This window comes from Trachymyrmex cornetzi, unplaced genomic scaffold (assembly GCF_001594075.2).
Source record: "Trachymyrmex cornetzi isolate Tcor2-1 unplaced genomic scaffold, Tcor1.1 scaffold687, whole genome shotgun sequence".
Lineage (NCBI taxonomy): Eukaryota > Metazoa > Arthropoda > Insecta > Hymenoptera > Formicidae > Trachymyrmex > Trachymyrmex cornetzi.
The window spans coordinates 461,791-474,866 of record NW_017300011.1 but is presented as its reverse complement, the minus strand read 5'-3'; the positions used below and the strand labels follow the sequence as shown (position 1 = coordinate 474,866).

General features: G+C 32.8%; 1 protein-coding gene across 1 annotated transcript in view; it reads right to left on the bottom strand.

Moving 5' to 3' along the window:
* LOC108767536 (uncharacterized) overlaps positions 1 to 13,076 on the bottom strand; it is a 128,449-nt gene that overhangs the window by 28,088 nt on the left and 87,285 nt on the right. The window lies entirely within an intron of this gene.

Here is a 13,076-nt window from a genome sequence, read left to right as displayed (position 1 = left end):
CATGAATTTTTTCAGATTTTTTAAAGCACTTTTACTGGTCCAAAAAACGCCAAGACGATAACGACCCCCGTAGTGGACTGAAAGGTGCCGAAAAAACGTAGTGGACGGAAGGGTTAATTAAATATTTTGAAAGAAATATAATTATGATTCTAATGATAAGACTTATAATTAAAAACAAAAAAATATATACATAAAAATTATAATAATATTTTTACTTAATTTAAAAAAATTGTTTTTGCTGTAATATTTTGATTCGCGAATTTTGTGACACCCTGTATATATTTATACATACTTTTTCTATAATCTGTATAACATTGATTATAATAATATTTAAAAATAATATTTATATATAAATTTAAAAAATAAAATGTTTAAGGAGATGTTAATAAATAAAGCGAAAAGAGTGAAGATTTATGTTTCACAATGGTTAATTTAAAAAATAATTTTTCTTTTACTTTAAAACGAAATTTCCGCGTGTTCCTTTTATAACTCTCTCAAGAAAAATGTGCTTAGACGTCATGTCGAAAGTGCGTGCTTACAAAAGCTCTTCGAAATTGATATTTGTTCGCGCTCGTCACGTTCGCCAACTAAAAAATATTACATGAATTGAAACGCAATGGTACTGAACTTAAAGATACACTGGCACTACACAAACGTATAACTTACGCTATTCTTATTTTATTAATAAAAATTAATATAAAAACATATTTTTTTAAATATGTCTTTTTCATGATTCGTAAGCATACGACAAATGCAATTTTTACGTGATGTTTGCATAAAAAGAATAACTAATGTGTAAATAAAAAATATGAGTTCAGTTTTATTGATGAAGCTTTCATTCAAATATAACTCAGCTGTACGTGCTTCTGAATATCCGTCAAATTCTATGCCGAAGGTAAAACCTAGAAGCTGAGGATATCAACACGTCCATTCCGTGAAACGAGAAGATTGCCGGGTAAAGTGAAACTGCCAGTGATTGTAGGGAATTATAGTACGAGAGCGTGCGTGAATAAAACTGTAGAAAATAAGGCACTATTGGCACAAAAGGGTCAGATAGATAATAATGTCTTTATTCTAGCCTCGATTGCCTGTCGATACATTGATAAGAAAGTACTTCAATCTCAAAGATATGTTCCTCTTTTATAAAACTACACTGTTAAATTTATAGTACTAAATTTAATTTAATTTAAGTCGTCACTGCAGCTCCTATATACTCAATATATCGTTATTTTATTACTAAAATAATAGTTAAAGTTAAAACTATATATTTAACAGTGTATTACTACATCAAACAGACAAATACACTTTTTATTTTATAGTTTTTATTGTATAAACTCAATAATATATTATCAATTCTCTATAAGTCTAAGTTTAAAAATATGAATACAAAAAATTAAGGAAATGTATAAAATAATCAATATAATAATATAAAAAAGGCCAAAGACGAGCAAAACAAAGGGTGTTGTAAAAAATTAAATAAAATTTAACATGTCCAATACATTATAATTAACAAAACTAATTTCGACTTTACAAAGTTTTCTTTAATCGTATATATATGTATATATATGAATTATAATAATTAAACTCAAATTAAATTTTTAAGAATTTAAAAATTAAAATGTCACACAGCAAAATGAAAGAAGTCGTAACAGTCGTAAAAGAATTGGCCAGAAGGAAACATTATAAATTTGTTGATAATCCGATTTCCGCCATCGCGCTCATACATGTCAAAGCCTTTTCTTCATTTCAATTAATATATAATATTATTATTGATAATCTTCTCAATTTATTGATTCTTATTTATATTATTTAATGACAATTTATGACGATCAATATTTATATTCTGGACAAAACAGTTTTCATTTTATTATTATGATATCAAGAAGAATTAAATGGGGATGAATCGATTATAGACCACCGTTGCTGTCTTCGTGTTCCGACGATAATTCTCAACTTCCGGCCGCGGCACGTACAGTCGGGCGGAAGAGATTGATACGACGACGCGTTCTTCATTCGTGGTTCGAATCACATGCAGATACTCATCCGGTCGCGACGGACAAAAACGACGCGGGAGGCGCGTGATATTGAAAGGAGGAGAACGAATGCTTTCGGGGGTGTCTGTGCATCGAAATCGATATGCGAATGCTACCCGATGTCGGCAAAAGTCGGGGAAGATTGAAAGTGCGTCCGCGCACACTATGGCGGCAAGAATTGAATTCGTCGAGCAAAAAAAAGAAAGAGGGACGGCGGAAAGCGAGAGCGGCGTAAGATTCCCCCGATGGGAATGAAAGGCCGGGGTGAAGAGATAGGGGAGGCACGCGGACGAGAAGAAAATGGAGGCACTCGGAGGAAGTCGTGCGCGATGGTGCATGAATCATCCTTCCGATCGAGATCACGAAGAAAAAGAGACCTCCTCTCCTTCTGACTACTGTAATGCCGCGCGCCAGAAATGAAGTTATTAATTCCCACGCTATTGCACTCTTCGCTCCCGTCTTTCATCCCCGCGTTGCACAGAATATGTGAACGATAAAACAAAAATTATTGAATTTCCCGATATCGCGAGATCCCAAGAATACTCTCTAAATCTGAATTAGTGGATAATCACTGATATCAGTGAAACCCAGACAGCACAGAATATTTATGATAAATATTTATTAATATTCATTTTTTGAAATGTTATATAGATATTTTATACATATTTTATATAAAGCTTTATTCGAGAGAAATATTATTAAAATATAAACTAAATATTTTATGCAATATTTATGATAAATATAAATAAATATTTCTAATAAGTATTTTTTATTTGGATTATAATGTCTCATTAAATATTTTCATAGCATTTACTATAACTATTCTAATAAGTATTTCATAATATATATAATAAATATTTACGATCTGTGCAATCTAAAACCACAAAAATATTTACAAAATATTTAAAATAAATCTTATAAATATTTCTAAATATTTTGTAAATATTTTGTAAATATTGTGTGCTGTCTGGGAAATATGAGGTCCCCAACCTAGCTAATCTTTATTATGTGATCTAACTAACCTTGTTTTAGTGCTTAAATTCAATGAATACGGTATTGGAAGATCGAAATTAACGTGCAAATGTCAGTATTTTAGTCATAATGCTCAAACATTCTTCCTTTTTCAGTTCTTTTTGGTTTCCCCTTGATTGGTTTTCCGACTCAAATCCTTTTTTTAGTTAAACTTCACTGATTATCAGTGCCAAGTATGCCACTGGGTAATTAGTGACTATCCACTGATTCAGATTTAGAGAGTAAAGGTGCATTCACATGCAAGCTTCAAGCAGCGGAAGCTGCAATCAATCAGCGAGGCGATAAGTGCAGTGGCGTAAAAAATAATTTTTACACCACTGCCAGTATCGTCCAGCTAATTGGTTGCTGCTTTCGCTGCTTAATGCTTGCATGTGAATGCACCTTAAGAAGTCGGGCACTTTTAGGGGCTCCGCACAATAAGGCTAATTCTACAATGTGCTTTTTGTTTCCTGTTTCTTGCTGTTTGTCTCTTGCCTTTTTGATCAAGAAGGCAAGAGACAAACAGCAAGAAACAGGAAACAAAAAGCACATTGTAGAATTAGCCTAAAAGGAACAGGGAACAGAGAATAAGGGACTCCACACAATAAAAAGAACAGGGAACAGAGAACAGAGAATAAGAATTTCGACCTATCAGAAATCATGTACTGTGGAGCACACAATTTCTAATAGGTTGAAATTCTTATTCTCTGTTCTCTGTTTCCTGTTCCTTTTATTGTGCGGAGCCCCTAAGAATTTCAATCTATCAGTAACTGTGTATTCCACAATACATGATTTCTGATAGGTTGAAATTCTTATTTTCTGTTCTTTGTTCCCTGTTCCTTTTATTGCATATTTTGGAGCCCCTTACGTATCGATCCTCTATTCCCAGATGCGAAATTTGTCTTGTCACCCTTCGTGGTGTGTAACTTGGGTACAACAGTTAACATCGCGTCATTTCGCCGTATATATTATATCAAGAAAGTGACATGCTGTTCGCACCGGCAGACACATGTAGCTGCCGCCCTGAATCCCCTGCGATGAAAGTTAAGGGAGAAATCGCTGAGGACACGACGGCTAACTATTCGAGCTGAGATTGAGAGACTTGGCGACAAGGTACTTAAGTGTCTCACCGGATTACACGCTCGGTGCTGACAGCATTGCCTCGCATGCGTGAAGACGCGTCCCAAAGTGTTTGAGAGCAAGATATTCTCACGTGCGATTCCAGACATTTTACCATTTCTCGCGTTGTACCTACGTACATGTTATTTCAGCGTGTTATTTAGGTATTTGCGATCGTCGATGCATCGCTGATGGATGTTTATCGTGCAGATATATGTCTCTTTTTAAGAGACATAAGTCGTTTTCTTGCTTTGCTTCTAAATATTTTACCTTCACCGCTGTCTCGATTTCCAATATTTATTTAACGACAATCTTCGTTACAAGAATTCTGCTTGGTGAAACGTCTTACGTCGCAATTTATATAAGCTTTCCGTAGAAACGACTAGTATAAATATTAATGCATTTTTATTACACGCAGTTTGTGTATTCGCAATCGATTATTTTGCAGATAGAACCTAAGGTGTCAATTTGGTAATTTCCTATCCTTACACTGCACTGAGAGTGGTTGAATTGAAAATGAACCAGGAGATTCGTATCATTTTAATCAGAATTCTAATAGTTATCTCAATTAGAATTATAATAGATTCAACTAGAATTCTAACTAATGTAACCAGCAGGGATCGATAAAATAACTCGTACGACTTATTTAAAATAAAAACGATATAAGATAGATTTCAGAAACTTATTTAAAATATAAAATAAGAAATATGTATTTTAAATAAAAATTTCAGATATATGAAATAGTTTTTTATGATTTCGTTTATTTGAATGTACATTAAATGGCTTCACATATTTAACTATATTATACGTAAAGAATAAAGAGAAATATTACTTATACATACACAACAGAAACGAGGAGTAGCTGGTTTGAATTTAGAAGTCAGAAATAAACTAAGAACTATATAAGAACGTCGAAGCACAAAACAAAACACTTGTATAGATACTCTAAGTCTGCTAATTTGGATATTCTAATTCTGCTAATTCGCGAGTCATCGTGAACATAGACAGTTAGAGGCATCGCCGATCGCCACTTTACGCGCACGACACTAGATTTTTTATTTCAATAAAGAAAGCCGAGTCCAACCGAAATTAATCAGCAGTAAAAACTTATTTAAAATATTAATTTAGAATTAAATAATTATTTTCTTTTTTTCAATATTTAAAACAGAAAATTAAAAATAAATTATATCGTAAGAAGTTATTGAAAGTCATAAAAATACTAAATAACTATTTTATTTTATTTCAAATATATTTTTAATGTTAAATAAAACGTTATTTTAAATACGTTCGACTCCTGATAAACAAACTATTTTTCCAGCATGTTTTCGGTTAAAAAAGCTCGATAAAAAGTTTACTATTATCTATATCTGTTAGAATTATTTGTATTAAATTCACATGTTTTCAATATTCTGTATCGTATATTTAACACAACAAAGAAAAAAAATTGAAATAATTTATCAAAACCGAAAATGGATCATCAGCAGTTCTAGTATTAAAACAATTAAATTTATTTTAAAAACGTCAACATTCCGCTCTGTTCAATATTTCGAGAATTGGACGTGAAAATATGCGTGCGAGATGTCAATTAATCTAAAATCCGCTTCGATGAATAAACGCAATAATTAATAGTTCTTTTACCGAGTGAATAATAATTCATCGCGCTAAACAGGAGGCGGACGGGCAGGATTCGGAAGGACGGAATGTGAGGGAACACGACGGGCATGAAAATCTGTCGCCCAGACAATACCCGTGAGGATTTCCTCGATTGCGGTTGGCACTTTTCAACCGCATCGAACGGAATCCGTGGTAGGTGCCGGTCGCGCGCGATCGTTTGCGTTCCAATTTATCAGCGCGCGTGATAGCCCTCGCAGGGATTCTGCCGCTCGATCGGAAGAAATTCTCGGGCCGACGCATGAGCCAATTAATTACTCGGCGATCATGAAATTCCGGGTGTTGTGAAATCCGAGTCATCGGACTCTAACTGTAATTGACTTGTCAGCTATTTTGATTACATCCCTTTATTCGTTTATCGAACGTGTTTGTCGATTTGCGCTTTCTTCCGTTTTTCAAAGTGAGACAGTTATTCGATTAGGAAATTCTCTACAGTATTTTAAAGATGTTTCGTTTGCATCTGTAATATTAAATTACTCGTCAATTTAATTTGTGGTATTACTCCTGCACTGAGAGAAAGGATTTTGTTAATTTAGCAAGCCACCAGTACTTTTAGCCGGTGATCGGTAAATATGTAACAACAAATTATGTTGTTGTGATTGCTGCTAGTCTGTTATACCAACCAATTATTAGTAACAGAAACAAACTATATAGAATCTAACCTATCTTTTAGATCGTTTACATCGAGGGGGTAACCACTTAATGTAATCGTGGGACAGAATGCTCGAAATCATTACAAAATTTATATAAAATCTCTATGTATAATCCGATAATTATACATGCAACCACGAGAAATCATTGTATAATATTAAATAAAATCGTATATATTTTACCAAATTACTTCTTAGTAGTGAAAAAAATTATTTGTAATCAGATGAAATCATGTAACATAATATGTGGGACAATATTTCAGCTAGTGGTTACTCCCTTGGTTTACATAGAATTCGTAAATGATCGTGGAGTCTTAAGTCGTAGGAAACCGACCAAGCACAGTCAAATATAGGGAGAATACTTGACTAGAATTAGTCAATTTCTTACGATTTGAGACCCTGCAACCGTCTGCGACTTTTATATACATATATATATGAGCCTCTTATTTGCTAGCGATGCTATTGATTATTTGTTACATTGACGAATTAATTTGCAATCGTAACAAATCGATTGCTTTTTTAACAAATATCACATTTGCTTTCCCTTGATTTGTTCCTATAACAAAATCTTTTCTCTCAGTGTGCTTTTAATAAATAAATTGATTTAAAACTATGTTTCTGTATCGATAAATAATTGGTGTACAGTTTGCTTGAACTGGAATTTGTAAAATTTACAAAAAATAGTAGGTATCAAGATATGTTTTGATCGAATATGGTTTTCATCGCTTATTTGTGTTAAACAATTATTGTTTTATACAGAATTATTAAAAAAATGTTTTTTTTCTTAATATTTTTAACAACTTAATATTTTTAAGCATTAATTCAGCTCGACTGTTTAAGACCTTTATTTGCTATTTGTTGTGTATTACATACTACAATTTTAAGGAGGTTGTAAGGCAAATGCAATATGTTAAGAACTACTTGAAAAAGTTACATACTATTCTAAATTTCATTTAATAATAATACAAAAAAAAATAGAAACAATTGACCATCTGGATCAAAAGTTATTTAAATAAGTAGTTATATTTTTTAAATTTGTACTCTAATATAAATATATGAAAATGTATTATAAAATAATAATAAAAATCTCAATTTTTTTATATAAATACTCTAGGAATTCAACAATATTTTTGTAAAGTTATCTTGAGATGCAGACATTAATTGTTTAGTAAATAAATAAAATTTGTTATTTGTTATAAACTAATGGTGAATCTCAATGAAACTTTGCATAAGTCATGTTTAGTACTTAATATATCTATATAAAAAAAAAAACATTTAGATTTTTCTTATTATTTTAACAATTTTTGTTTATAACAATAAAACTAATAACAAATAAAATAAATAACCTATAAAAATGTGTTGTTCAATAAAACCAGAATGTTATGAACACAACTTTCACATGTATGTAGTTTGTTTAAAGCAAAAATATTAATATATGTGTTTTATACCCTTCCAATCTCCTTAAAAGATTTCTTGTTTAACATTTTTAATATTTTTTTTGAGAGTATAATTACTGAATATGCTAATGTGAGAGATAATTTTACGAAAAAAAATGGAGATAAAGGGGATACATTATGCGTTTGAACAAGATATAAATCTGCGAGAGTAAAAAGGACTATATGTAACATCACGTCGAAATGTCACGTTTTTTGCGACGAAGCCGAGGAAATAGATCGCATATAAAATGTATTTCCTGTCAATCTGTGTCGTACATTGCGAGTCTTTTCTCTCACGGCAAGCGACAGGATTCGTAACTATGTATCTTCGTTTCATCCACGACACATGTAAGCCGCCAGCCTTCGAGCCTCGTCGTCCATCAATTAATCACGCAAGGTAATTAGCGTCACACAAAAAGGAAAGAGCACATCGCAACCATGCAATAATTATCGTAACTAGCTTCGAACGTTTGCATTTGCCAGATCGCTTCCAATAGGAATATACGAGAGGGATGCAGCGGTGCATTAAAAGGGATGAACTGACGTGAAGAGACAACCGACCGAGGGATGAACGCGCGTCGGCGGGGAAAGAGGACGTAAACGTAGTCGCTCTCGCGGTTCACATTCTGTATAATTACGGCAAATTGGTGCGACGTTACTGTGATGTCACCGAACCGTGACTTACGCTCGATAACGAGCGCGTGTTTAGTTATACGATATTCCTGCGCGACAACGGCTGCTAGATCGTTGATTTCGATGTGTCCGCTAGCGATTTTAATTCAATCTAATCACGAAGTATGAACGTATTGGAGAGAATAATATCACGATTCGATATTCTTACTCGACTATTAGCGAATAATGGTTTTCATTTTGCGATACAATTAAAGGTTGCTGCGACAATAAGCTATAACGCACGTTGTAAAAACGTTTGTAAAAACACAGAAAATAAATACTAAAATTAAAGAGATGGGAAAAATATGTATGTTTATTTGCACATGCTGCAAAAATTCTGTCATGTTTTGGCACATGTTCGAAAAATTTGTTACACAGATCGTGAATAAAGAATATGAGAGGAATAAAACATTTTTCTACATAAAATGGTTACATTGCTCAGTGAAAAAAAAATACGAATCATTGTATAAACATAACAGTAGATTGACCCAATCTTTGCAAATAGAGAATCCTGTTCATCCATTTTTAACTATAAGAGCTTTAGATTTATCTGCAGAGTAGCACGAATCTTTTATATAAGCCAAATGCCGACAATTTTCTTATTTCAACCGCTATTTTTTATCTAATCTATCGTCCAATAAACGTTTAGTTGTTTAATGTGAAGAGCAAACATGGCGGACTTTTTTTTTAGTTACCCTAGTAAATCTAGAGTTCTAATTTTTTTACCAATATTACATATTCGGTTACAATATTAGTTAGCCTATTGTTGCAGCAAGCCGTTTAATTATTTAAAATTTTAACAAAGTAGATAATATATTTTTTTGAATGATTTTATATATCCAGATTTACAATGAGAACAAAAAAGATGTCTCACCGCAAGAGATACTTTGTTTGGCACAACTTTCCCAAAGCATTGATTGTAATAAATAACTCATGTTGTAAAATTACGAAACTGCTCGCGTTACGAATATTGCAAAAGTTTCATTTGTGAACGGTAAAGTTAACAAACAATCTTTTCGAGATAGATACATGTTTCTTAATCAGCGGTACCGATGAAATAGAAGCCGAAGAACAACAGCGTATACGCGACCGAGATTTCGCATCCTGTGTTTAGTTCTAAACTAACTTATATTAACTCTCTCGGATTATCCTTGAAGTGCCCCTTATAACCGCCAGAAGATTACAACTTGAGGAAATTGTTCAGCAGACGAGAGCTAAAGTTCGACACCTGTCGAGTCCCGAGACTGGATAGCTACTTTACTGAGACTCTCAAGTCATCTTGGATGTGGATCTCAAGTGTGGAAATGTCGAAGTCTCGTAGTGCTTAAGATTAACGCTTCCTCTATATTACTGCCATTAATGTCACATGTGTATTGTTTTATACGACGTTAAAATATTGTGAGACATCCTCATTTTCCTTAAAAAAATCGATTTAAAAATACGCAGCTCTTATCTGATAGTTATTCAACTAAAATAATGACAATATTGAATAGTAATAAGCTTTTCTGTACAAATTATTAATATAAAAATTCGCAGAGGATATAAGAAACTACAAATTTATTAAAATAGCTAATAAAGAAGAGCAAATAAGTGAAATAATGAATGCGTATTATTAATATATCAAACATAAATACTATATACGACAAAAATTACATGTTATGTCACGCTGATAAAATAATGCAAAAATAAAATACATTGCAGTGCAGAAAACAAAGTTGAAAGCGTAGCACTTATTAAAATATTTGTTAAAATGTGTGGAAAACAGTAATGTCCACACGTATCTTGCTTGCATTCATTTGGATGTGACATTTCATTATGATATTTTATTTCATTATGATATTTTATTTCATTATGAGATATTATAGAATAACCAAGTACAGTAGATAGAATGAATGTGATAGTTGCACATATCATTGCGCGTACAACACGCAACACATTATTAGTATATTAAACTTGCATTTTAGCGATGCAGCGCGCGTTTCATAATCAAGAGTGCGCAAAATGGCGTCGAGCGTCTATGCATTTTATCAGGATTCCGGCATAAAGATATAAAAATATAGCGGCTGCATTTGTCCCCGGTGCTCGTTTCTCAGGGACCTTATTACATGGAAATATTACGCCGGGCTCACGACCAGGGGCGAGATAACGATTCGCGAGGAGCGATGTGGTACGCTTTTTCCTCGGTATTAGACAGCCGAGGTGGGAGCACTTCATTTCAATGTTCTTCGTATTATTAACGGTCTTTTGTCGACTTCGGGGGGGTCCTCTCGACAAAATCGTCGACGAAGCGACAAGAGCAGCATTTATCGTCGTCACGAGCCGACACGATTCGCATCTCGCGTATCCGTAACGAAAAATTGTCGCGAACGAATGAACAAGATCACTCTTTATTAATATCTGATGTCATGTGACTCCCCAGCAAACACAAAGTTACATGTGACGTACCTATTGGTTATAATTTCCTACTCAACAATATAACAATATAACACACGTGTTATATTACAGTTGCATTATTGAGCCGGAAATTACAACTAACAGGTACGTTACATGTAACTTTATGTTTACTGGGTCGTAACCGACACGTTATGTTACTTACATGTCACGCCGATATATGTAAATATGAAATACGAACTCGCATGGAGTGAATTGAAATTCGCGGGTTAACGCACCGTCGCGCTTTTGTTGACGTCACGAAAAATCTCGCAACTACGATCGCTCAATCGTGAATCCAATAGTCGAATTAAAATTTCGAACCAACATCGACAGCGCTGAGCGTCAATAACGACGTCACTTACCGTGTCACTACCTATTTCAATTACAAATTTTATTCAATATTTATCCGCAAACTTTTCACTATGTTGCGAATCCACGTTGTTAAATGTAAAATGGTCTCCGGACGCGTGTTTCGCCGAACTCGCGTAAAACTTGGAAAATGGCTCGTTAAATTGCGTCAATTATGCGCATTGTTTGCCTTGCGTGAGTTTTACGAAACTGACTCTGTGTGATAAAGATATACTTTTTGAAATTGTGATAAACGCTCAATTAAATCAATTTACAAAACATAAATTAAATAATTAAGTTTGAGAAAACCAAGATACGTTATTGATAAATTTTTTACTATTTTTGAGGAATTTATATTATTTTTATGCGAGAAAAATTTGCATGTAACCTTAATAAAAAATAATCTTTTTGTCACATTTTTGAATGCACCATTTAAAAGTTTTTTAAATTGACTGTTTTAATATATTTCATATTTAATATTTATAACGTAACAATATATAACTTAATCCCTTCTATTGAAAGCCAATGGATCAATTGGAACTATTATTCTTAAACTCCGAAACACAATAGATACAGTAAATCTTAAGTCTTACGAAATTGACAAATCATAGTCGATTATTCGACTGTGATTGCTCAATTTCTTACTTATTACATCTATTGTATTTCGGGATTAATGCTTGAAGTAAATGCTCTGTGCTTTGCTGAAGTTCGCTTTTAGATACGTTAGTTATGTGGTTTCGTAGATGACTGATTTAATTGTGATATTATTTATTGATCAAAGCTGTATCGCATGAATAGAGCATTCCAATGTTAATTGAGGTTCATCGCATAGTTGAGCGACTGCATTTTGAAATCATGCATTAAATGTGAACGCTGGAGAAACTACGATCTCGGAGATGGAAAAGAATTGACACGGCGCTTTAAAGAAACTGGATTTGAAAGGCAAATTTAATAACTCGAGAGTTAATGAATAAAAGCGATTGAATGATAAACTTAGAGTCGAGTCGGTCACGACGACCGCGACAGAATTTGAAAGAACTAAAGAATAAGTGAAGCATAAAAACGACTGACGGAAGAAAAGAATAAGAATTGTACATTTCCATTTTCGGAGCAATATACTCGGAAATATATTTCCCCAGTATACCAGGATGCTTCATTGAGTAAATCTCAAAATGATTAGTCTAACCAGAAGTACAACAATGAATAGCATAAATATAAGAATTATTTTGTCTAGACAGTACAGAGAGATTTTCGCGTGCTACGAAATATCTTTACTGCAAAAATCTGTTTGCAAACTTATCGATTGATATTTACGAGAGACTGCAAAAAGTGACTGAAATTGGTAATTTATACTTTCTGTATAGATTCGAATGTTATACACATAAAATAATTCAATATTTATATTTAACAATACATTGTCATACACGGAGAAAATTTTATATTTAAAATTATTATAATGTGGTAGTAGCTGCTGTCTTCATGTAAATTATAAGTTTAAAGGCTATAGTTATTTTTTTAAAAACAATAATATAACGTAATTTTTACACTTTTTCACAGTAAAAATTTTTTATTACAAAATCAAATATACCTAGCAAATTTTGTTTGCGTACCATAGTAAAAATTAACTGTTTTCATGTTAGAATATGGCTTAACAAAATAATTACTTTATTTATGTGATAAAAATTAATATTACCATAGTAAAA